Consider the following 26042-nt stretch of genomic DNA (forward strand, 5'->3'; position numbering starts at 1 on the left):
ATGAGTTGGTAACTATAGTCTCCCGGAGACACTGTAGTTCTCGTAAAACTCGAACAGCGCCTCTAGCGGATAGTTAAGGTACCAAAATTGCTACCATGGGTCGCCATATTTAATAACGTGTAGTTAAATTAAACAACAGTGAATGTAGATTGGCTTTGTCGTTCATTCTTTCCCTATTTGAGCCCACTGTTGTAGTTGCGTTCTCACGTTAACTACTCTAGTTTTTAACTACGCCAACTCATGGTAGGGCTACAGGATATCCGAACGAGACGACGACGTCGCCGCGTGAAAAGTATACGTTTACGACTTTTTGTCGCTAATAAAATGTAATGTGTAAATGTGATTTACATGTCATATCAAGTGTTTAAAGAAAATATTTGATGTTATAGCAATTAATATCTAAAACAGTAAAAGTCACTTTTTAGGGTAAATAAACTATCTCAACGGGAAGAGCGATTTTATTTTGTTACTAGCTGACCCGCGCAACTTCGCTTGCGTCACAGAGAGAATGGGTCAAAATTTTCCCCGTTTTTATAACATTTTTTATTGCTACACTGCTCCTATCGGTCGTAGCGTGATGATATATAGCCTATAGCCTTCCTCGATAAATGGACTATCTAACACTGAAAGTTTTGTTTAAATCGGACCAGTAGTTCCTGAGATTAGCGCGTTCAAACAAACAAACAAACAAACAAACAAACAAACAAACAAACAAACAAACAAACTCTTCAGCTTTATAATATTAGTATAGATAAAGAAAATTACGATAAAAATATTTTATACATCTGAAATACAAATTCACAACTAACAAAACCTGAGTTAAAGTTTTATATCGCATCTTTATGTCCAGAAATTTCTATTTAAAGCGCGTCAACTCGCATCTTCGACGTGTTAGCGACTAAAAATCGTCTGTGTGTGGTTACTCTAGCAAGTAGCCGCGGCGCGAGTCACGTCTGACCACTTTGTACGGGCTCCGACCGACTTTGTTCTCTGATGATAGTCTTTCCACCAAATATTCTTCGAAGCCATGTAGAATACGGTGCAATATGGCAATAATGCTACAAACATTTCTGGATATTTTATTTTGTAGTATAATCTTTTACTTCAAAACTCGGTGCTTTCATAGAAACAGCATAACTAAACTGCAGGTTTAATCAACATCTTTACAACATGTTAAAATCAAATCTCAGTCAGTACATGCGAAAAAATATCATAAAGATAAAACGAACGAACGAAGTAAAAAGGCATTTTTCATTTTAATTAAAGCTAGTGGGATATAATTCTATAATAATTCACAACCTGTACTTGCCAAATACCATCCTCATGACATGCCTCTTACCTATAAATACGTCGTTATATTTACATCTATTACAACATAAACACAATGTTAGTTTTCGTTATTCATTATTCTTACAACCGACTAATAAGGATCATTTCACATAATGACAACGATACCAGGAGAAAAACAACACATTTTATCTTTGATAACACTCATTAGCTCTCATAATGTCGCAGGAAAACAATCTTATGTTAATAGAGAATTATAAATTATGTTCAATGGTTTGTGATAATATATCTAGGAATAATTCTTGGCAAGGAATTCTTTCCTTGAAGTTAAATCAACACTAAAGCATACTAATTTCGACCAATATTTCAGTGCACTATGTGGTATAACTATGACACCTTGGCAGGACAAGCTCTAGATATAAAAAAGTGGTTTCCAACTAAATTCTGTCATAATTTTTTTTTATAGTCATTAGAGATGTTGGAAAATATTTTTTGGAAGTAGGTCTAGTAATTTCAGATACTCAGTATACTCACTTTAAAAATCTCTCCTAAATGTAATTAGCAATTTTTTCTATCTTTGTGTAAATTGCAATACAATCGAACTAATATTCTACTATCGCAAGCACATTCAAATGTCTTCACCAAGCCAAATCTACAAATAATATGATACTAATATCTTACGAGTCATAATACATTTTAGTGTTTAAAACTGGGTATTTGTTGATGCAAACAAGCCGCTTATGTTATTAAAGCATCAAATAGGATTCCAGGTTTTAACAGATTATAATATAAAGTATTTATGAAAGATATGATCGGTCTTCAACTATAAAAACAATGCTTTTATTGCTTTTCGGTTAGAGGAAGACTGGTATGAGTTTAGTTTTGGTTTAAGGAATATGAAACAAAACGGCAGAATTCGGTAAGTGAGAATATTTCGATCAAAGAATGCTTATTTGCTATCTATAATTATTATTAATCAACATTTATGGATATATGTCTAAAAGAATATTATAATTTTCAAAATAAGAGTATTTACAGTTAATTGGACATGAAGACGCAATGTAAGATATTACGAACTAGACAAATGAAACCTAAATAATAATATATTGTATTATACGTATGAGACAAAGCTCTGTTTGTGAAGTGGGTGTCACAAGAAACCTAGTTGTATGAAATAGGTACAGAACAGGCTTACTAACAAAGGACTTAGTAAATTCGCATTTATGTCTACTTAGTAGCGAAATATGTAAGGTAAATTAAAGGTATATATTAGAACACATAATTATGAGTAAAAAAAATAAGCTAAAGTTAAGTAGTGAAGTAAGAAATTAATGATTGAAAACACCGTTGAAGTTATTTTCACCAGCTAATTAGCTGAAAAACAAAATCAAACCGACACATTTAGGATTGTATGTCTAAAATATCACAATATTGATATAACAAAAACCGTGAAACAGATTTTTCATGAATATTTCCAAAGTTAATTATTATTTACCACAAAGAATTAGCACGTAACGTGGAAAACATTCTGGGAACGTTCCCGGTAGACAGCGATGCCGAGGAGTATTTCAATGCATAGCGCACTCTTTTACTATATTTTCTTTTTTACTTTTATATACATTTAAATAACACTACTTAAGTAAATAATACGCCTTATTTAACTACATTATACTTGAAATCTAATACAAACATGAGGCAGTAAATCGTTGAAGCATGTTAGTCTATAACGGACGTTGTCTATGATACTCATTGTGTGTTGAAGGACGTGCGCTGACGTGTCTACGGTCAAGCAATCAAAGTCACCGCACGTCATTACCGATGCACCGTCAGATGTAGAGTATGCTCAAATTAATTACAGATTGTTCGTGTATTAATGAGATTTATTTGAGGGTGGGGTTGGTGGTTTTCAAGCACAATCTATACATTCTTTATAGCTAACTATACTATTATTCTTCATACTGTGTATCATGTTTTAATGATAGATTTTTAATGGTGTGGTTTGGGGATGGAGTTCTCTATTTAGCGAAATATTTTAATGGTTTTATGATAATTTGATTTTTTAAAATATTAACAACGAAATAAACTAAACTATAATGATATACAAATATCATAAGTTTGATAAAAAAGCGGATCTATAAAGTAATGCAGGTCAGTTACAATTCAATGGAGATATGATTTAACATCTAAAAAGAATCGCGACAAATAGATAAGGAAAATCATTTCAAGAAGAACAATTTAATTATTTTCTTTCGTACACTTGATTTTTACTAAAAAAAGGTAGCCGAACCTTGGAAGTATAAAGTTCTTTAACTAAAACTTTTAACGACCTGAAACTTTTGTTCTTACGAAAAATTGTTAGGTTTCCTTAAAACGATGTTGTAAAAGTGAGTATTTGTTAGTATTACTCATAGTTATAACTTTATTGGAGAAAGATTGATGAGTTCAATACCGAAGTATGATTAGGCAGCTTGAACGATATGAATTATGGAAGGTAGATCCTGGGAGTAGGTACTAAACTGTTCATTTATTTTGTAACATAGCTTGGTTAAATACTATAAGTTTTATTTCAATACATGAAGTGAAAATAATATACCTGAAACTAAAAGATCAAGGCTAGAAAGTTAAAATTACGTTTCCAATGAACCACTCGTTTAGAAATCCCTAAAGAATGTATTTACTAATTCATAGTACCTATTCGTAAAATGTGAAACTACATCTTAAGTCTTTCAATAATTGACTTTGTTCGGTTATATTAACATGTCATGCTATTGAAAAAAAACATTTTTTGGAAGTTATTTTTGTCATCATTACGTCCTGTTTGACTCTTTGTTCTGCTATATAGCAAAAATACAAAGCTACAATAAAGTTGACAACTACATAGATTTAGATAAAACATATCAATTGTCTGGCCCCAGTTCTATTGACCCCGAAGTAGTACGCACTACTGAAATGTCAGTTCAAAAGGGCAGATTCACGTAGCAACTCAAGTTAGGTTTCATAACCCTCGCCGGCCTGTCTGCCAACCGTCGTGACGGTGCGAAAACTGTCTCCCATCGCATGGTAACAACCTAGATCTGTTAGATTTGTAAGTAGGACGTCTTATATCACCATCTTGTAATTTATGGTTTTATTTCTTGAAGTAGTTAAGCAGAATAGTTTGAAAACTAAGGAGAAAAACGGAGAAAAAATATTTCGTTGTTAGTATTCACCAATTCATCGAATCAATCTAAGAGTTTTAACAAAAATACCTCCTTTTAGTATAAAAATCTGTTCAGCGCCCCTGGCGAACGCTATAGGAATTATTTTAGGAGTACATTTTTAATGTCAAATTCTCGATACTCATAAAGTACCGATTGTAGCACATCACGTTATTATCTTTTTTCAGTGTTTTTTTAAATTTTGCCCTGCAGTGAGTGGCAATATTTTTTTATCGGCATTAAGGAATAATTTAACCTAGATTAATTGAGATAGCTAAAAAAACATTGGCTTATTTGCTTTTGAAGTTAGTTTATTGCAGTAGCTCCTGAGTGCTGTCAAATGGACTGATTTAACTACTTCGAAATACAGTTTTATTTTTTCGAGTGCCGTTTTTAAAGTGATTGTAAATAAAAGTTTATCTTGAAACAACTTAATTATAGCCCCATGAAGCGCAATAAAATGCAAACGTAAGGAGTTTTTCAGTTCACGTCTATTCAAGAGTTTTATTTTAATCTTAGTGTGGGAATGTCCATATAATCAACAGATTGTATCTACCTCGAGTTTTTAAGTCGTTTAATTTAGGTTTATGCAAAAAGGTGCATGCGTGAATCCATTTCAAAAGATTTTGGTATTTGATTAGGTTTTTACATACAGTGAGAAATAACTTTTATTTGTTATTTTCGTAAACAATGTCCGTGCATGTAACCATGTAATAAAATAGTAAGATATAGTTACATAGATCGTTAAGGCAGCCAAGTGAACAATTGATTTCAAAGAAGCCGAGCGATGTAATCGAAACGCGTAAAGATTTACGCCACAGTCAAAAGATACAATCTCGTAGTTCGCATGTTACACGGCTGTTTTACACTTTAAACTGAATTATCTTAATTTATCTACTGTTTTAATAGACAAAGATCGTGTTGAGCCTCGTCTTTGTTCGTATGCTAATTAGTTACGCGCTGATTAGAGCTAAGTGTAGAGGTCACCTTAATGAAATTATGCTGAAGCGACGGATAAAGTCACGCGTTTAATGACCAACGTATTAATTGCGACTACGGCGGCTGTTTAAAAGTTTATTGTCTAAATTTTACGTTGAGTAGTTACAGTACAGTGCAAAAGAGTCAAACTGCACTGATTTGCGGAATACCGAATGCAATTAAGTAACTTTTGACGTCCGTTAATCATAATCTACATTGGTTTTAGCCTACCATTTAATTAGACATTGATGTTTATAATAGTCATTAGTCAAATATACAGACAGGACGAAAAAATATACTATGTCTACTATTTCACTAGAAATAGGTAGGAAGATGTTGAATTTTTTTTACCACAATGCACAATGTATCGTTGAATAATTGTCATTGTGTAATTGTTTCAAAAGACATCAGCATAATCAGCAACAGTTTCTATCTCTTCAAAAGTCACTTGAAATTCACCATATAAAATAGTGGTATATTATCAAAGCCATTACATGAATATACGTACGTTATTTATGTATAAACCTCAACTCTTCCTGTGGGAGCGGTCACAGCCTACTAAAGGGTTCAGAAAGGATGGGCGCGACGCGGTGTGCTTTATTATTTTGTTTACTTTCTAACCTCTGCCACACATGTTTAACCTGACATTTTGTGTTGAAAAATAGACGTGGTAACAAACATTTTATATTTTGAGTCGAGTTAAAATGCCGTGGTTTGGGTATTTTCATTTCGCAAGGGTTTGACAGTACACGGGGTAGGTCAATTGTCAATGTTGATGTGTTAAATCTTTATTTAGATTACTTAACTATGTTGGCGTTTCTTCTCTAAAATATTTTAAAGTATTCGAATGAAACAATAATTATGAAAAAATATATCTAACATACGACGGACACATTGGAAATTTCCGCAATTCGCACGGGACTCGGAATTTTAGAAGAAAAAAGAACCTCTGCCTAGCTGCACGACGTTAAAATACTTCGAAAAATTTATCTAAATCGTAACAAAAAAGATTATCCTTCGTAGATAAAGTGTACAAGTATTGTAAAATCAAATAAGCGTATTCCGATCACTATTAAAGTTACATACAAAGTTGGGATCCCTTTAGCCGGAGAAGTTTTGTACCCGCTTCATCAAGTCTTTCATACAACACGCGCGGCACAAATTGGGGACCTAACTCTTTTTATACAAAACTACATATATTGGGTACAAGAACTCGACTTACTTTGATAACAGATGGTTGGATGAAGATTTCTGATGTTAGAGTTTGTAGCATAAATATTTATTTATGTTTTACGTTTGGAACGTCAGCCGTTATAGTAGTCAGAAGCTTAAACATCTGACAACCAGTCTTACTAAGAGGTGTCGTGTTATTACTAGGTAACCGGGTTATATGGGATCGATATTCATTCCATGTAAAATGGTATTCGATTGCATCTAGTGAGATTAGAAGCCGACTCCAACATATTTGGAAGAAAGGCTAGGCTAATTGATTGTTTCGGACATCTGAGATAAACTAGTACTTGAAAAGTGTCATGATAATAGCCAGTGTTACAATTAAGGCTCGATCTTTGTTAAAATTTTCTTAAAGCTGACCCCTGTTATATCACATAATAATATCTGACCATAATTATTATACTATTAGAAATTATAAACCCAAATATAAGTTGTGGAAAGCGGAAAATATATTGAATTTCAGTTCATTAAATAGAAATTTAGTAACCTTGCTGTAATAATGAAGGCTTAATAAGATATGCCCCGGAAAGTTTCCATTTACATATTTTCATAAAATATTCAATTCAATTCAATTAGACATTCAATTCAATTCATTTACTAAGCAAAAAACAAACTTACAGTGGAATCACCAAATGCATGCATACTTTTTTATAAATTACTTATTCTAATAAAGTTTGCCACAAGTAGTATTCATCCCTATTTGTACAAACATATATTATGTTTTATCGATTACAAATCTAGCTTTTTTACGTAAAATCAGGCCAGACAGCATGCCTAATGTCGCTTAGCATGAAAATAGGTACATCATTATATTTTCTTGGTGAGAATATGCTTGGAATAGCAGACGAGATGACGCCTCGAGTGACTCTTATAATATCTATAAATAGCATAGCATCTGCAATGCAAAAACGGTGGAGGAAAACATCATTAGGAATTCTGCAAGCTTGGTATTATCGAAGCAGCTTTTTAAGATTTTATATCGTAGAAGTAATATAATGTGAATTTAAAACATGGGCTAATTTTAGCTATTCTCTCGGGAAAAATTGCCATTCTTAGCAAGAAACGTTAATAAAATTAATTGAGTGATTTTTAAAACTTAACACTAAAGTGTATTATTATTTTACAGGGACTTTTATAAACTTACAATCAATATATACAAAAGTAGTACTATTATGTAGATCCAAAAGCAATAAGTATATTTATGAATACTACGATTTTTTTTTTCAAAAAGTGATTCGATAAACTGACCCCCATGTTATGGGAGCACTTACCATCTTAACTAGTCGAGTACGTTGTTTAATTTTATTTCAAAGCAACCTTGTTTACACGTGAAAACTACTGGCCCTTATGTTAAAAGGCAGCCATTAAAACTATAACAACTTCCGCATTTAGTTGAAAATAACAGTTTTCTGAAACTATTATTATTTGTTATCCGTACCGGATTGTTAAACGCATAGCTAGAGGTAAGGTAAGCAAGGAATTTTAACTGAGAATTTCATTATTTTCGAAAGAAAGTTGAAGTCGATCTATGCAAACTATCTCTAGCAAAGTATGAGTCCACGTGAGTAGACATACCTACTACTCATCAGACGAGAAGACTATGTTATCGTTTGGTCTATAGTCAATGCTTTGTTCGAAAGATTTCAATGTGATTACTACCGAACCACAAGATTTAAGAAAAATAACAATATTCCCTGTGCTACTCATGTAATTAGGAGCGAGTTAATGCATTACACCAAGTAAGTTGTCGAACAACTTCGGAATGATATTCTAATATTTCGATGATCAACTGATCACTACCTGACTTTTGAAACAGCCAAGAACCTCTAGAATAAAAAAAAATAATTTTACTTAAAGAAGGTCGCCTATACCTGTCTTTCAGTGTTTTAAAAGAACTATATTTTATTCTGTCAGACATCTAGGGATTAAAAAAAACTTTGTACGTGCTGTCTTGAATATTTGATATTGTATTGTATTTCAGTTGCAACAAAAGGGTTTTGTTTGCGCCAGTGACGGCTCCACGGACGGCTTCGTGACGCGTACGATGTCATTCACGGACTCACGGCGGGTCAAGGGTCTGATTGAAATCTCAACAAATTACAAAACTTTTCTATTATGTTACTCGTGTGATTACTCCTTTGAAGTAGAGGTGATTAACTTCATATACATATAGAGTAATATTTTTTCCATTTGGAATATAAATTATATTCCAATTGTTTTGATTTATTCCATTACCAGTATAATTTGGTATCAAATATTGTATTTTTTGTTAAAGTAGTGATTTTTTTCATTTTGCTGAGCTGACATGTGTTTTTCTTTTTATAAGATAAAGGTCGACATGCACTTTTTAAAATTGTCTTTAAATTCCATGAAAGATAATTTAAAGTGTCTCGGAAGCTCAGTGAGTTTTGCATATTAATTGATTTCAAGTTTAACTTTTTGTACGAAAAATAATTATAACGCATAAATATAAAACTATACCGCATCACCTACCACATAAAGACGTAATCAAATGTCCGCTTAAAAAGATTTAGTGCTCACTAAATTATTATAGAGATAAAAATTTCAAACTCCGTATTCAATGGCTCTATTAAACGAATTACTTTTAAATATTTATTGATTTCAACACTTAGCAAATCGTTTAAAAAATTTTCTTTATAGTCTATGAAATGGCGTCCATTTTGTTTTTATAATGCGTTTTAATGTAACAGCCAACAGTTGTGTTATTTTTGAATTTATTCGCGTAAATGTTACAGGAATAGACCTTTGGCTTCAGCAAAATAGATCGTGAAGATACGTAGATGTGTGAAATAGCGCGCCCAATTACAGGTGCGACAAATATGTTTCGAACATTATAAGGTTTATTGGTGCGATTTAAATTTTAGTATAGTTTATTCTTATATGCTCACATAAATACAATAATGCGTTAGTAATAAAATCATACGAAATTGTTATTTACGTAATAATCAACGTTTTTTTCGTAAAAAATATTGCCGACTTGAGTGTGCCCGTATAAAAACTGAATGCACAAATTAATGATAAAATATTTCGCTTGAGGTCTCAAGCGTGCATAAAAAGTAGTTCATATAAAAAACGCTGTTCGAATTTTAAATGCAAAATTTCGCTCAAAGATTGGAATAAGTTTCTAGATGTAAAATAATAATATTATACAGTTTTACAGACAAATGTTTCTTTAAAGATAAGTTCACCGTTATTGTTGTATTATGAAAGTAAATATGGACTATTTATAAACACAAAAGTTGTTCATATTGGGTTTTCATTTGTCGTCCAAAGACAATTATTTATGTCAATGTCGAATGCTTTCTTTGAAATTAGTGTCTTAATAAATAACACGCAATGGATATGTGAGTAACATATGTGACATTGAACGACTACACTACTCCACCAATTAAAATAATCGATACTTTTCACTTTCATATTTTATATGTCTTGTAGACTTATTTATACAAAACGAAAATTAAAAAAATATGAAGAATTTATTTTGCGATTAAAATATAGTTAATAGATAAGATCTATACTTATAATTAACGTATCAGAACTTTAAAAGCTTTTTTATCGGCATTACATTATTAAAAATAAAAATATCTAGATTCGTACCAGAGACTCATTATCACCACGCATTATAATAAATCTTACCATAACATTTGCACAGACTGAACACTGAAACTTAACTACTCACTAAGCAACAGTTATGCACAAGCCTGAACACTTAGCTACAACACTACGAATATTATTTTTGATTACTGTCAACTCATTATCAAGTAACGCTATGAAACTAAACGCGGCGACGCGCGAAATTCTGGCCGCATCGCGTTTGGCGCGTAAAATCAAATTTAGAACACACAAACGTCACACACAATTTTTTTGTTTTTCAACAAACAGTGTTTAATTCATTTTAATGTTCGAACATTATCGTGTTTTCTTTTACAAGTGATACGCAATGGTGTTCACGGTTCGCGGTCGTTATGCCGACTGAGGATTTTGCCGCGCGCCCAGCGAATATTTTACTCCTTGGTCACTAGCGTATTATCGATGATTTCAATCTTGATAAGGTACGGAACAATGGGGTCAGGGTTTGACATGAACCGGTGATGAAGCGAAACACTGATTTAGATTCGACAGCTTTAATGCAAGTTTGATGTTTACAAAAGAAAAAAGTGAAAAACTATTTTTCTTCAGGTAAGTTATGTTCAGAGCGTGTGAAAATATGTGCACGATTATTTTGATACGTGACTTTGAAAATATATTTTCCGATGAGAAAGTTTTGATGAATCTGAGGTCACGTGATGTGAGATAGGTATAGACCTAAGGAAAATATGTTTGGAGCGAATAGAGATGTACACATGTAGGTGTAATGATAAATTATTCGTTATAGTTATGAATATTTTTCAGAAACTGTTTAGACTACATGAAGAGATTTATATACTTTTCAAATTTATAGACTATGAAATGTTTGATTAAGAAATGTACGGTGTACGGTTTTATAAATTAATTTTAATAATTTAAGACTTCATTGAATCGGTCACTTTTATATTTATTAGTAAATATATTATCAATTAGTATCTCACGCAGTTGTCCGAGTATACGAGGACTATACATCGTCAGTATATCCGCTATCAACTACGACAAGTCTACGACGCTTTTTATCGAAATCATTACCGCTGTAATAATTTATTTTTATTTATGGTCTAATTTTCAATTTAGTCATCAATATGTATACATTTTTAGCCTAATTTTCAGGGAGTGACCATCGCACATTGTCACCGTGCCTACCTTGAAATGGCAACTTAACTTTACTACCAGTCCGGTGCCATTTCGTCAGTTATCATGCGTTACAATTTATACATATTGTAATTTTATAGAGGAAGTCGTAACAAACATTTTGGCCTGAAGTTTCAGTACTAAAGTATACATTAATATTACATGTACCTGTAATTTACAGCACTGTAAAATTCCATACTGTCACAATAAAACGTCGGACTTGATGTTTTTAAAACTCATTTCATGTCAGTTTTATAAAGTTTTGTAACCATATTTTACTGCTATTTTATTTGTATTATAAAATATAAATAAATACAAAAGTTATCTTATTTTACCCTAAGGTATAAGTATAAGTGTATCAACACTTTGGAGAATAAGTTTTCAGGAAAAAACTTCATGGCGGTTAAGGTTTCTGAGAAAAAACTATATATAATGCCTTGTATACTAATTAGTGTATTCTTGACTGATAAAAAACTTTTTCTCCCGTTATCAGCAATAGATTTCCATTAAACAGTACTGCTAAAATTATTATATCAAATAATAAATCAATAAGTAACCAGAGTCTACCGCGTGGTCAGAATATAAATCGTCGTTCGTTTTATAGGCTGTGGTATTTGAGCTATCTCCATGCTTCGGTGAGCACGTTAAAAGCTGGCCCGATGTTAAATGCCACACGGTTTCACTAACTCATTGTCATAGTCATATTATTATTTAACTATCTAAGCCTGTGACTTTGCCTGCTGGAAAAGACAAAGCCTGCGGGCTAATATCCCGAAGTAGCGAAGCGTATTTATAAATATAGTTAATTTAGAAGGTAATAAAATAATAATTTTATTTGTAGCAAGATGGTACACACTTTTTAAGACTAGGTAAATAATCCAAAATGGCATAATTGTGATGCAGAGTTAAACATTTTGGACTTTAAAAAAAAACATTTTCTTAACTAATATAATAAGCAGGCATATTTGTGTAGATAAAGTGTGATAAAAATAAAAACTAAAAATACTGTTGTAACACTTTCTCTTTGAACATTGATTGATGTTGTTATTCATGCGTCGTCCAAGACATCCTTGTACAATATTGCCAATCGGTACGGCGATATATCTTCTGCCGATTCATAATATCATTATATACTGTGGTTTCTTTATACAAATATCATAAATGCAGCACTTTATGACGTTATTAATCTATACTAATATTATAAAATTGTAGAGTTTGTTTGTTTCTTTGTATTGTTAATCTCAGGAACTACTGGTGCGAATTGAAAAAATATTTTACTGTTGGTTATATAACATTACGCTGTAGCAAAGAAAATTGTTACAAACACAGGGAAAATTATGACCCATACTCTCTTATGTGACGCAAGCGAAGTTGCGCAGTTCAGCTAGTATTTAATATGCTAGAGACCATTTTTTTGCTACTTGGTAGAAGTACTTAGCCAGTCTTTGCTACTTAGTAACTAATGTAAGGTTAGGTTTAATTCTGTATCTCTTTACTAATACCTAGGCTTATAGTGAGCTAGATATTACTCTGAAAATATGAGGACAGCGCTCAAAACATTAAACTCGAGATACCAAAACCTACATTATATTAAAATAGTAGTATCACGAAACTATTTTCGCACGGTGTGCAATTTTCGATTTCGCATCCGTTTGTTTTTCTTTCATACACAAACTACTTTATTGATATTAATTATATTTAGCACACGTGTTGTTTATAACCCGGATTAACATATAAGATTTACTTTTTAACATGAAGAACCTCTCCAAGTAGATAAAATCATGGTGGGAAGTTAGTTTAATATAAAGAGTAGCGTTTTAAAACAGTGTACTCTATAAAAATTCTCGTGTCCCGTATAAATTCGAAGGTGATGAGTGATATTATAATATAAAAAGAATGGAGGACATGTAAAAATACAACAGAAAACAAACGTATTCAGTGGTTTTAGTCAGGACAAACAATAGCGCGGGAGATTTGGCACACAGCGCGACGTGGGCGGCGAATAAATCATCTAGCTAACTGATTTTAAACTACGATCGACTAAATAATATTCGGATAATTTACATTCTTTATGTCTTTTATTGTAGAATAAGTTTAAAATAAAAGTAAATATGTTTCTATGCCAATTTACCTTACTATTTCAGAACCAGTAGTACCTAGTTCTTTTAATTATAAGGTTTCCGTAGAATTTTCCAGAGCCGATTTGATAGAATGTTTATAAAAAAAAATATTTCAATACAATATTTAAAATGAGACTATTTATTACCGATGGTAGGGTTATTTGGAAGGAACGCTGGGAGGTTTTTGACGTGCAGTGGGGTACTTAATTAAGCTAAGGAGATAAATTGAAAATTATAATAAAAATAATATTTAAATAGAGGTACTGAACAGTGTCGGTTATATGAAATACTCAGCTAAAGTTAAAAAGTGGAGTAATTAGTCTCTTTAGACACGAAATTGTGTAATTGCTGTAATTCGTATAATTTATGAGGTTTTTAGGTGATTGTTATTTGATGGTAATATTATTTGTGTATTAAAGTTAATACCTAATTCATAACTCATAACCACTCACAACTAAAATTACATTAGAACTTGCGGTTACTAGGCAGCAATTTCAATTGGGCAAAATTATTAAGAAAAAAATACTTCCAAATTGAGAATGTCCTCCTTTTTTTTGAAGTCGATTAAAGATGACAAATCAGAAAGTAAAACAAAATAGGCAAACAACATATCATCACCATTTAGATGGACTCATTATTTTCTTGTTTTTTTTCTAGAACGAGAAGAATACTTGAGTTCACTTTACTAGTCAAAAGGAATAGTACTCAAAGGTGTTCAAGAACAAATAATACAACATATCAAACAACAGACTTTTATTTTGGTCGTGTGAAAGGTTGGTGAAGAATAATGTAGCCATTAATTCTGCCAGACGCCGTCTGGAGATCAAACGATATAGTATATAGTATCGTTACGCTAACCTCGTTCCCGTGAAGGTGTTCTTGTACTTTTAAGTAGGTCTGTCTGTTTTCTAAATGGTGGGATGATTTTCGGAGTGAAGTGACTTTATAGAAGAATATTATGATTGTAAATGTGATAGAAAGTGTGGTTCAATCAATTGGTGTATAATTAAATTTAATCAGTTCAGCAATTTCTAAAAATACTCAGATGGTTACTTTAAAGATAAATTAAGATTATTATGATTTAATCAAGGAAAAAGTATGAATTATATGATTAATATAAAACTTTGTAGTTTTTTTAAACTTTGTTGAAAACAGAAATCCTATGTTTTTCAAGTTCAAGTTGGACCTTTGTCCGGTACTGCAGCAATAGGATACTCAAATAGGTTAAAGAAAAAAAGGTCACATCACACGTCCGAGTTTTTTGTTACACATTTCACCTCGACACACATTCGGTGCCTTAGTAACCGGAACCTGTACCTAATAAGAAACCTAAGTATACCACCAACGGTAAAGTAAGACCTAATTAGGACTGTTGAGTAATAAACGTATAAATTAGAAAATAAAACAATTTACGGGGAGCTAGATTATTTATTATATACCAAGGTAAGTATATAGTTTTTTACCTAATTATTATGCTTACGTCGAGTCTATGTCCTGTCGTTTGCTTGTCGATACATATAACAATTGTCTATAATTATCTGATTTACAAATAATAAAAAAGTATGTTTTATTTTTACTCGACTTCAAAAAAGAAAAGGGATTCATTCACTATGTTTATAATTTTGATGCAATTTACTATTACGGGATTTTGTAGCAATTTGCTGTCACTACCACGAGCAAATTAATGTACGGCTACCTTGAACAGGATAACAAGAATATAAATATAACGAAACATAGGTATGATGAGACATTTTATTAAAAAATGCCTAATATTCTCATCAGGAACGTAAATGGATAATCACAAAATCGGATCAAGGGTCTTCAGAAGGTCGAGGTACGTTTCCAAATTAATTGAAATTGCGCGCGAAGGTTTACGCGTTTTTGATTTTAATTTCCAGAAATGTTACTCTCCTTTTGGCTATTAATAGAATAAAATTTGGATGTACATTCACCGGATGGTTTATGTTCCAAATTGGTCGAACATTCCTCATTTACGTATAACTTTTTAAATATGAAACCTCGCTATAAAACATATAGAATATTATGATATACAGGGTGTCCCAAAACTCAACGATAATCCGAGACAGGATGAAAGGCCAAGTCATACCGGTTAAAGGAAAAATAAAAAAAAAATTCCATATCACTTAGTTCAGCAATAATAGACACTTTTCAAAAAAGTTGAAATTCCACACCCTTGGTCGCATTTTCAAGTCCTGTGATCACCAATGTCACAATTTTGCTGTGTTTTTTTGAATTTCGTAATCTTAATTAAATATACTATTAATCGTATAACAAATTAATGCACAAAACATTGTTAATTTAATAAAAAAAGTTACGTTTTAGTGAGTCATCTTTCTCAAAAATATCGTTAGTCAACTTTGACGCTTGATACTGAAAAAAAAATGTACTACACTACCCTTGGCAAGTTATTTCAAAAGTTGGCGCATTTAATCAAAATTTCAAAATGGTATAACACTTGCCACTTTTCTTGCCATTAAAAATGTTATTTTTATTTGAACGAAGAGTATCCTCGCAAATGGATCGGACGCAGTGGTACAATTTTATGGCCTCCTCGTTCTCCCGATCTAAATCCAGTAGATATTTTTTACTGGGAATGCATAAAAGAAAAAGTATATTCGAAATCAATACAAAATCTATCAGAACTTCGCCAGAAAATTGACTCAGCGTCAGAAGAAATAAATGCAAGGAATTTTGCTTGACTAGTGAAAAAATCTTTTGTACGCCGTTGCAGAGCCTGTATTCGTGCCAGAGGAAAGCAATTATTTTTAGTAAAGAGGTAATTGAGTCAGTCCAGAACAAATATTTAATGTAATAAACATAATAGGTTATAATAATAAAAAAAAACAATGAACGAACCATCGATCTTATTTAATTATTCTCCTTAAACTAAAGTAATTCCGAATTGTTTTCCTCTAGCATGAATTCAGGCCCTGCAACGCCTTACAAAAGACCTTTGCACCAGTCAATCAAAATTCAAAATTTCTGGCGAAGTTCTGATAGATTTTGTATTGATTTCGAATATACTTTTTCTTTTATGCATTCCCAGTAAAAAATATCTACTGGATTTAGATCGGGAGAACGAGGAGGCCATAAAATTGTACCACTGCGTCCGATCCATTTGCGGGGATACTCTTCGTTCAAATAAAAATAACATTTTTAATGGCAAGAAAAGTGGCAAGTGTTATACCATTTTGAAATCTTGATTAAATGCGCCAACTTTTGAAATAACTTGCCAAGGGTAGTGTAGTACATTTTTTTTTCAGTATCAAGCGTCAAAGTTGACTAACGATATTTTTGAGAAAGATGACTCAATAAAACGTAACTTTTTTTATTAAATTAACAATGTTTTGTGCATTAATTTGTTATACGATTAATAGCATATTTAATTAAGATCACGAAATTCAAAAAAAAACAGCGAAATTGTGACATTGGTGATCACAGGACTTGAAAATGCGACCAATGGTGTGGAATTTCAACTTTTTTGAAAAGTGTCTATTATTGCTGAACTAAGTGATATGGAATTTTTTTTTTATATTTCCTATAACCGGTATGACTTGGCCTTTCATCCTGTCTCGGATTATCGTTGAGTTTTGGGACACCCTGTATATGCGCAGACGATGAAAAAATATTAAAACTTAGATTAATTTCTTAAAGTCAAACGGAACACAACAGCAAACCATAAAAGCCCAATGCCAATAGGATGCCTGAAAAACTGACAATATTTTCGTATTGATTATAGACAATATTCTTAACAAAGCTTTGTTTTTTTTTCCTAATTGTGTAAGACCTTATTTACCTATTAGTGTATGAAACATTACGTATGAAACACACCGATTCCATGTATCTTGTCACAACTTCGCTGGTTTATAGCACACACACACAAAACTAGTTCGTTGTTAATATAGTGTAGCTACCTATGTATGGGTGAGTGTGTTGGCACTCGCAAAGAGCGTTGACTTGATTTATAAGGGTTCTGTGTTGAATGAAGGAGATTGTGTTCTTTTTAAAAGGCCAACTTACCGCCACTTACTATTTACTGTTGCCAAGCGGAACACTTTGTTTATTTAATGAATAATTCAGGAAACTAAAAATATTTTCATAAAAGCCTTATTATTAGAAACTAATTAATACCTCAAGCTAGGATTCTTGTAACCTCATTCTGATTTCACTAACACCTAAATGGTTACTGATTACATGGACTATGAACAGTGTTCAGGCGTAGTAGTAGTAAGGTCTGATTATTTTTTTTTTTTTTTTTATATCTTTATTTGTTTAAGGAACTTTTAACAATATGTTACGCTAGTTCCATCGTAGACTAATCTAATTACATCAAACTTACAATTTAACTAAAGAATAAACTAGAGCAGCCTCTGGTGACATTGGTTTAGCTAATATAACATTAAATATACCGACATCTAACTTATTAATATTCAGTCTACTAAACAAAAAACTTCTTTCGTGCTCATTCCTGACACACTCCACTAAGAGATGATATACATCTTCTACTTTATTATCACATACTAAACAATAAGGAGAATCCACCTTCCTCATAAGAAATGCAAAGCCTCTAAGTGGCATGTGCCCAGAACGAATTCTGAAAGAAGCTACCAAAATTCTACGACTTACATTAAAACTATTAAACCATGGAACCCGAGGAGGCTCACTTTGAATGGTTTTGTACCATAACCCTTTGGTTATAGATTGGAAATGAAGTTTCCACGCATCATAACAATAATTTTTGAATTTTGCTAAAATTTCCGAGTGGACTGGTAATATAAAAACCTCTACGCCTGACGTTGCCGCCATCTTAGCTAGTCTGTCAGCCTCCTCGTTTCCCGGTAGACCAATGTGTGACGGAATCCACTGTACAACTAAATTAACTTTATTTAATAGGATTTTGTGAATCTTATTCAAAACAGCAAAGGCTGTCGATACACCTCTGTGTCCAGAGGCGCAGCGAGCCAAATGCTGGAGCGCGCTCTTGCTATCAGTGAATATCACAATATTATCGTGTCGTATTGTAGCAATATAAGACAATGCTTCAGAAATGGCAAACAATTCTGCTGTCATTATGGAAACCTCAGATACAAGATTAAAACATCCACTTGTTTTAGTAGTTGCATCATAAAATGCAGCACCAATCCGAGAACTCTTGGAACCATCAGTATAAATTGTATACCACCCATTATATGTATCACTCAATTCTCTTAAGATATCACCTCTCAAACAGTTACTTTCAAATGACTTTTTGGGCTTATTCACAGTTTTTAAATTAACCTTAATTACATTTTCAATTGCTATATAACTACACCAAACATTTAATTTAAACGTATCTAGTGGTTTAGAGGCGTACATTTTTCCTTCTCTGATAATATTATATGTATCCATTAACACAGGCATTTTTTTATTTGACCAATATCTGTTTGTGCTAAGAGCTCCAAGATCTGACAGACATTTATTTGTCAGACAACTGGAAAATGACTTTACCTTAAGGCAGAATTTAAATGCCAGATATTTGCGTCTAATATGTAATGGGGGTAAACACAACTCGCTCTCCATCACATGAATTGGTGTAGTTTTAATAAAACTACCAACTATTCTCATTGCCTTGTTTTGAATTTTATCTAATTTATATAATCGAGACTTAATACTACTATCATAGAATACACAGCCATAATCTATTCGACTTCTTAGTAAAGCAATATATAAACGTCTTAAGTGTAATGGATGCATTCCCCAGTTCGAACCAGCTAATACTGTTAGGATATTTAATATTTTCTGACAATGTTCACTAAGTAAGTTGATGTGTTTGCCCCACCGAAGTGAAGAATCTAAACAAACACCTAGATATTTAATGCTATCCGTCGCTACTAAAGGAATATTATTTAAATATATCTGAACATTTTGCCTTCTATGTCCCCTACTGAATAAGCAGACCTGTGATTTAGACGCTGATAATTCTAAGCCTATTTTAGATATCAGCTCTACAATATGATTTAAAGATAATTGCATAATATTGACATCGTCACTTATTTTCCCTGAACTAACAAAAAGCGCGAAATCATCGGCGTATTGACATATTTTTATCAAATTACTACTGTAGAAAAAATTTGAGATTTCATGAGTTACAATATTGAATAGCAAGGGTGAGATCGGATCTCCCTGTGCCAGCCCTCTATTCGTCCATCTTATGACATCACCCTTCTCATCCGTGTCATTTTTAACAATTAAATGTCTTTCCTTAAGAAATTCCCACAAATAGTTACATATTCGACTGCCCACTTTAAGGTCATCTAACATTCTAACCACACTGCCAATTGAGACGTTATTGTAGGCGTTCTCAATATCTAAGAAACACGCTAAGGTGGTTGTGTTTTTAACGAAAGATATCTGTATATTAGTGATTAACTGTGCGAGTGAGTCTAAGCATGATCGGCCTCTCCGAAAACCAGTCGTACTGGGGGATAATATACTGTTATGTTCGATGAACCATTCTAACCTTTTAGCCAGCATCAAGTGGAAAATCTTACATGGACAAGATATTAACGAAATTGGTCTAGATTTTGAAATATTTCCTACTTTAGGTATTGCCACTATTTTAATATTACGCCATTCATTAGGAATACATCCAGAATTTAAAATGATGTTATATATACGGAGTAAAAATATTTTAGCGACATTTGGAAGGTTAAAAATCATAGAATACGTGATATTGTCATCTCCAGGAGCGGTATCCTTCTTTTTAATACATGACTCTAATTCTTGCAATACAAACTCCGTCTCTAATAAAGCATTATTTGAACAAAATAATGGTTTAGAGACTAGAGCTGAGTCAGGTGTTAGACTGCGCAAGAGCTCTATTTTTTTATCCATAGGTACGAAATAACCAGCTTGTCGATAACCCTTCATCCACTTCATCTTGCTCCACATTTCTGATGAAGTCACATTGCCATCAATAGAACTGCAAAATTCTTGCCAGCAATTTCTCTTAGCTTGTCGAATTTCTTGTTTAGCTTTCAAAATTTTATTCTCCAGCACAGCTAAGTTAGCCGGCGTCGGGTTTCGTCTAAACTCTTTCAACGCAAGCCTTCGCTCGGCTACAACTTTGGAAAGATGAGGATCCCAGTACGGCTTAGGTTTAAAATTATTTTGTGGGTTATTGCAACACTTAATTACAGGGATATTTTTATCAGCAGATTTATTAATTATGGAAATAAGACTCCTATACATTATCTGGGGGTCGCATATATTAAAATCAATGTCGCGAAATAACCGTTCTATATCTTTACGATACTCCAACCAATTAGCTTTTTTATAATTTCGTTTACTAAACATATTAATTGAATCCCTATAATTTATTTTAATTTTTATCATTAGGTGATCACTTCCCAAGCTTTCGCTCAACACTCGCCAAGAAAAATGAATAGCTATATCGGATGAAGAAAAGGTGATATCAGGAGATGACTGTTGTAATAAATTGCCCACATTTTTAACCCGAGTGGCACTACCATCATTGATAGATATAAACCCATTTTCTAGCGCCGAGTCCATAATTTGTATGCCTCTTGCATCGGTTTTATGGGACCAATTGGAGTGGTGCCCATTGAAGTCACCAACTATAAGCGCTCTGTGAGAGCACAAAGAAAACAACTCATCCCAATCGCTTTGCGTCGTTTGGACTGAGGATGGACAGTAGACTGAGACTATATTTTCAAGATATTTACAATTATTAATCTTGACATGCAATATTTCAATGCCCGTGTTATGGATACTAGATACTTTTAATTCAGATGTGATAGATTTGTGTAGCATAATTGCCACACCCCCATACCCATCACATCGGTCTTTCCTATAAATATTGTACTGGGATATGCTTAATAAACTATGTTCATCTAACCATGTCTCACAGATTATAGCTATGTGTATTTGATCTTTAAACAAAATTGATTCAAACTCAGTGATTTTGGGCCTAATGCTTTGCGAATTCCATTGTAAAATATTGAGAGAGTATTCCCGTAATGTGTTATGAGCCATCATTAAACAAAGAAAGTATTTTCTTAGTCAAATCTCCTTTTTTAACGAATCCTAAAACATACTGAACGATTTCTTCAAAAATAACACTTAATAATAACTTAATTTTAGTTGCAATACTCGAATTAGAGAAAACAATTTCATTTAATTTGTCCATAAACTTTTTGAAGTTAAATGTATTCCTAGGTGTATATGTCTGTTGGCCTTCTGTACTTCCTTTGTTTTGATCTTTCTCAGCAGATTGCACCGCCGCCGCGTAAACCGCATCTCGTTCATTGGTTGCTTTTTTGGATTTTGTATTGGCTTGCAAGGTAGCAGACTCCTTTATTATAAAATCTCGACTTGTTTCACCCGAATAAGATTTCTTGTTAATTGAATGTGTCCGCTCAGTTTGATTGTAAACTTGTGACAATAAAGCATCTCTATATGACTTTCCTTCGTCAACAGATAGTGGGGTTTGGAATGTTTGAGTTGTATTATCTTCTAGATTAATAGGTAGTGTAGATACTGTGTTTTGTTGCAAATCAATTTTAACGGAATATAACATCATTGCTGTTCTATATGTACAGTTCTCCTCACACATGATTTGTCGGATGGCTTTTTCTTTCTTGAACGTAGGACATACTTTATTCATTGACATATGCGGGCCTTTGCAATTAATACATTTAAAGTTAATGGTTTCACAATTATTGTGATTTCCACCGCATTTGGGACACAATAGCTTCTTAGTTGGGCAAGTTTTAATAAGATGTCCGAACCTCCAACATCCCGAACACTGGCTAACGGGAAACGTGTACGATTCTACCATAAACCTACATCCGTATATTAGCAAATACGGAGGTAAGGTAGTGCTTTTAAAACAAACGCGAATAGTTTCGCTTTGAATCCATTCTCCAGTATCCGATTGCCTTTTTAATCTCTTGACAGAAACGACTTCCCTCTCACATTCAATACTTTCCAAGATCTCTTTCTCCTCAATCTCCAAGTCAATGTGTTTTACCACACCATACGTCAAATTAATTTCATCTATAAATTGACATCTATAATCCAAACTATGAAACTTGTTGCAATTAATCAAACTCTCCGCGTCATTTCGATCTTCAAAATGAATGAGAATTTTGTATGGGTTTTTATACTGTATTTTAAGAATATTTTTAATATTTTCTCCTCTCAACAGTGTTCAGGCGTGCTCCCAAAAAAGTTAGGCTACATTATTTTCCTACGAAAGTTCACGGGAAATCTTCCCAAATAGGCAGTAGCAATTTCATTAATAACCTGGCTAGTCAAAGTATTAGCAACCTTTGCTTTATAAAAAAGATGAATTAGCTGATGTACTCTTTATTTCATGGACTAAAGTAAATATAATTACTTTTCAAGAACTTAATCAAGTCACAAGAAAAATTAAAATAAATGCATGCGCTATACTTACACTTATTTATGTCATAATATACCTATAAAAGAAACGGCTAAACTCACTTTAAATTCACACCAAATTGCTTTAAAACGCTAGCTACTACATCCTGAACAAAACTGAAAATGGCTGGAAGGTAGCAATTACATGGTATTTACGTTTTTTTAAAGCTTGATAATTCTTATAGTTGGTGGTTGTAGTGTGCCTGCTAATTATATGGTTTGATTAATAAAGTCTAAAACGGTGTTTACGTGTTGACTTTCTTCACGCACGTATTTTGTTATATCAAAGTTCAAACGATATAGTCCCGAATTTAGGATATTATTGACACCATTATTCCTATTAAACCTTTTACAATGCAACTCTTAAATATGTTATTAATAATACATTGAAATTTATCTTGAGCCTACTGCACTGTTTCAATAGTTTAGATTATGATTGGGAAACTTGTTGCAAGATTTTCTTTAAAAGAGACCCGTGTTTGGAGAAAATTTTATTTCAATTATTTACTTTACATACACGTATAAGTTTTTGTAAAATTTAACTACAAATTACTACTTACTTACTAATAAATAAAATCATAAAGTGTACGTTAATGAATTCAAATTGTATCCATTTACAATAATGCCGGCACGAAGTCCAGAATTCCTTTGCATTATTAAACACATTTGTAGTATGTGTGGCACGCTAATGCTTTCCGATAGCTTGCTCATACCTACGTCATAACATAAATAGTTATACGCGACACATGTTTACTTTTGACTGTCAACATTCGACAGACTGTTACCGTTTGTCTGTAATTTAAAATGCACCTTTTACAGCTACATATATTATAGTAGCTATATACATTATACATCTAGTAGCCCATATAAAACTAGGTGATATTAGAGGATTCCTCCAAATGATTTAACTATCAAACTACATACATAAAAGATCAGGATATGATACAACTATTTCTACATAGTAGATAAATCAATGAATTAATTTGTAAGGATCAAACAGCAGTAACTTGAAAGCGTGCATCATTTCCCTGCCATTAGTCCCAAGGAATGACTACTTAGTGATTACCGTAGCCAAAACTGGATTATTATTATGTTCTCGCCAAATAGCAGACACACATGAAAGGAATTACAGCGTGGGAGTAAATCCAGCGGTAATTTAAGTACAATAAAGTAATCCACACCCGGCTCACTGAGGACCGGCACAAAGGCACGGATTGTTGTCCTATTTACAGATTTAAGTGCTTTAGACCTATATCTTTATGTCTCTGTCGTACTTCGTTTAAGTGTTTATGAAATATTTTCCTGATTTTACTGACTTTTGTTGTACTGTTTCACGTTTTTGTAACGTCTGTGTGAGTAGTAAAGTATGCCGTGGTGAGTCACTTTATACAAAATATGAGTGAGAGAATATAATGCGATTAAGCGTGGTTTGTTGGTAACCTAAGGTCAAGTTGTTTAGGTTTTATGTGATTCGATGACTGTTATCTAAATACCTAACCTTGTACCTTGAGCTCAAAATTTGAGCGTTCATAGCAGTAAGATGTGGAGCTCAAATACCATAATCAGATATTACTGACCAATATGTAGAAACACATAAATTATGAGGAAGTTCATAATAGCGAGTGAAAATTAACGTTACGATTAAAATCTATTCCATTCGCTATCCTTTATTTACATACAACAGAACAATAATAATGACAATTTAAACATATACAGATAATCAACAGACCAAGCGGATAAAGAATACAATAAAATAAATATCGAGTACTCGTGGGAACATCGCACCTGTTACTGATGTATCCGTGTACCTCACTTACCTTGATGGATGGCATCCGAATGTACTGACGGATCACCTACGTACTACGTTATGTGGATACACGTGTCGCTACGACCTGTAGGCATTGAATACTTGAGTACTACAGCGTAGAAACGACGTAGTATCGTGGTAAAGGGCATAAAAGTAGGTACTATTGTATAGGGCGTAGACCGAACGTAGACCTTCTACGAGCTACGCTACGGATTAATTATGTCTACGTGTGCTACGAGTGTAGAACCTTCTACGATTTTAGAGTACTTATGTTTAGTTTTAATTTTTTTTAGCAAGTATTATAATGAAATATTCTATTTTGAAATAGTATTTTACAAAAGACCTAGACCTAATAAAAATCTAACCTAACCTATCTTTGCCATTCTAACATCTACGTTACTTAATATATATGAAGTATTTTAGGGTACCGGTGAAATAAACTGCAAAATATAGACAATAACATACGTAATAATAATAACATAATATTATAATTCATATATTATTATGTATTATAATGGGCACCAATATAACCTTTAGGTAGAAATGAAAGGAACAAAACTAATATTAGGTTCGGATTAATTTATTAGGTACGGAATTTCGGTAGTTGGTCAAGTTACTGAAGGGTATTGACCGATACCAGACTGTTCTAAGGCCTGGTGACGTGCGGACGGATTTATTAGTTTCCCAATATTACTTAGTTCACTGTTCTCGAACTTTAGTAGATTTATTAGAAATGACTGAGAAAAAATCACGTAAAGACGTACTTTTAAAGTTCTTAAGGCGATAGGCCTATGTATGAAACTATACAAATGTTTAACTTTCGTTAGAACATTTCAAGATCCCAAATAAAACCAGGATGGGTCGCTGTCATTCACCAGTCACCATTTAGAACACAAAACTTTAATACAGAACGTCGCGAGATCAAATCCATTAACAGTTTAACCAAGCCGGAAATTACTTGAAACCTCTTTGATCATTATGCGTGTCGCGTGATGGAGGCAGAATGTTTTGACCTAATGCTTATGAGACAGCAGTCAGCCCCATGTTGTCATCATTTATTTGGGAACAAGAACAGAAGAATGACAGTCTGTAAAAGAATCTGATCATGTATTGAATCTGACTCAATTCTCGAAGTGTAAATATCATATCCTTATTTTGATAAAATTCTTCTTG

The 26042-nt window shown here is 32.8% G+C and overlaps 1 protein-coding gene across 6 annotated transcripts in view; it reads right to left on the reverse strand.

Annotated features, from left to right (window-relative positions):
• Window positions 1–26042, reverse strand: part of LOC142976024 (uncharacterized) — a 74824-nt gene that overhangs the window by 42003 nt on the left and 6779 nt on the right. For 4 of the 6 annotated variants that reach the window (XM_076119217.1, XM_076119214.1, XM_076119215.1 and 1 more), the window contains exon 1: window positions 10353–10676. The exons of 1 other annotated variant lie outside the window; for it this stretch is intronic. The gene's annotated coding sequence lies outside the window, so the exon portion shown is untranslated. Of the gene's footprint in view, window positions 1–10313; window positions 10677–26042 lie in introns of those variants that run through there. One more of the 6 variants, XM_076119216.1, reaches the window with a different exon arrangement.

This window comes from Anticarsia gemmatalis, chromosome 10 (assembly GCF_050436995.1).
Source record: "Anticarsia gemmatalis isolate Benzon Research Colony breed Stoneville strain chromosome 10, ilAntGemm2 primary, whole genome shotgun sequence".
Classification (NCBI taxonomy): Eukaryota; Metazoa; Arthropoda; class Insecta; order Lepidoptera; family Erebidae; genus Anticarsia; species Anticarsia gemmatalis.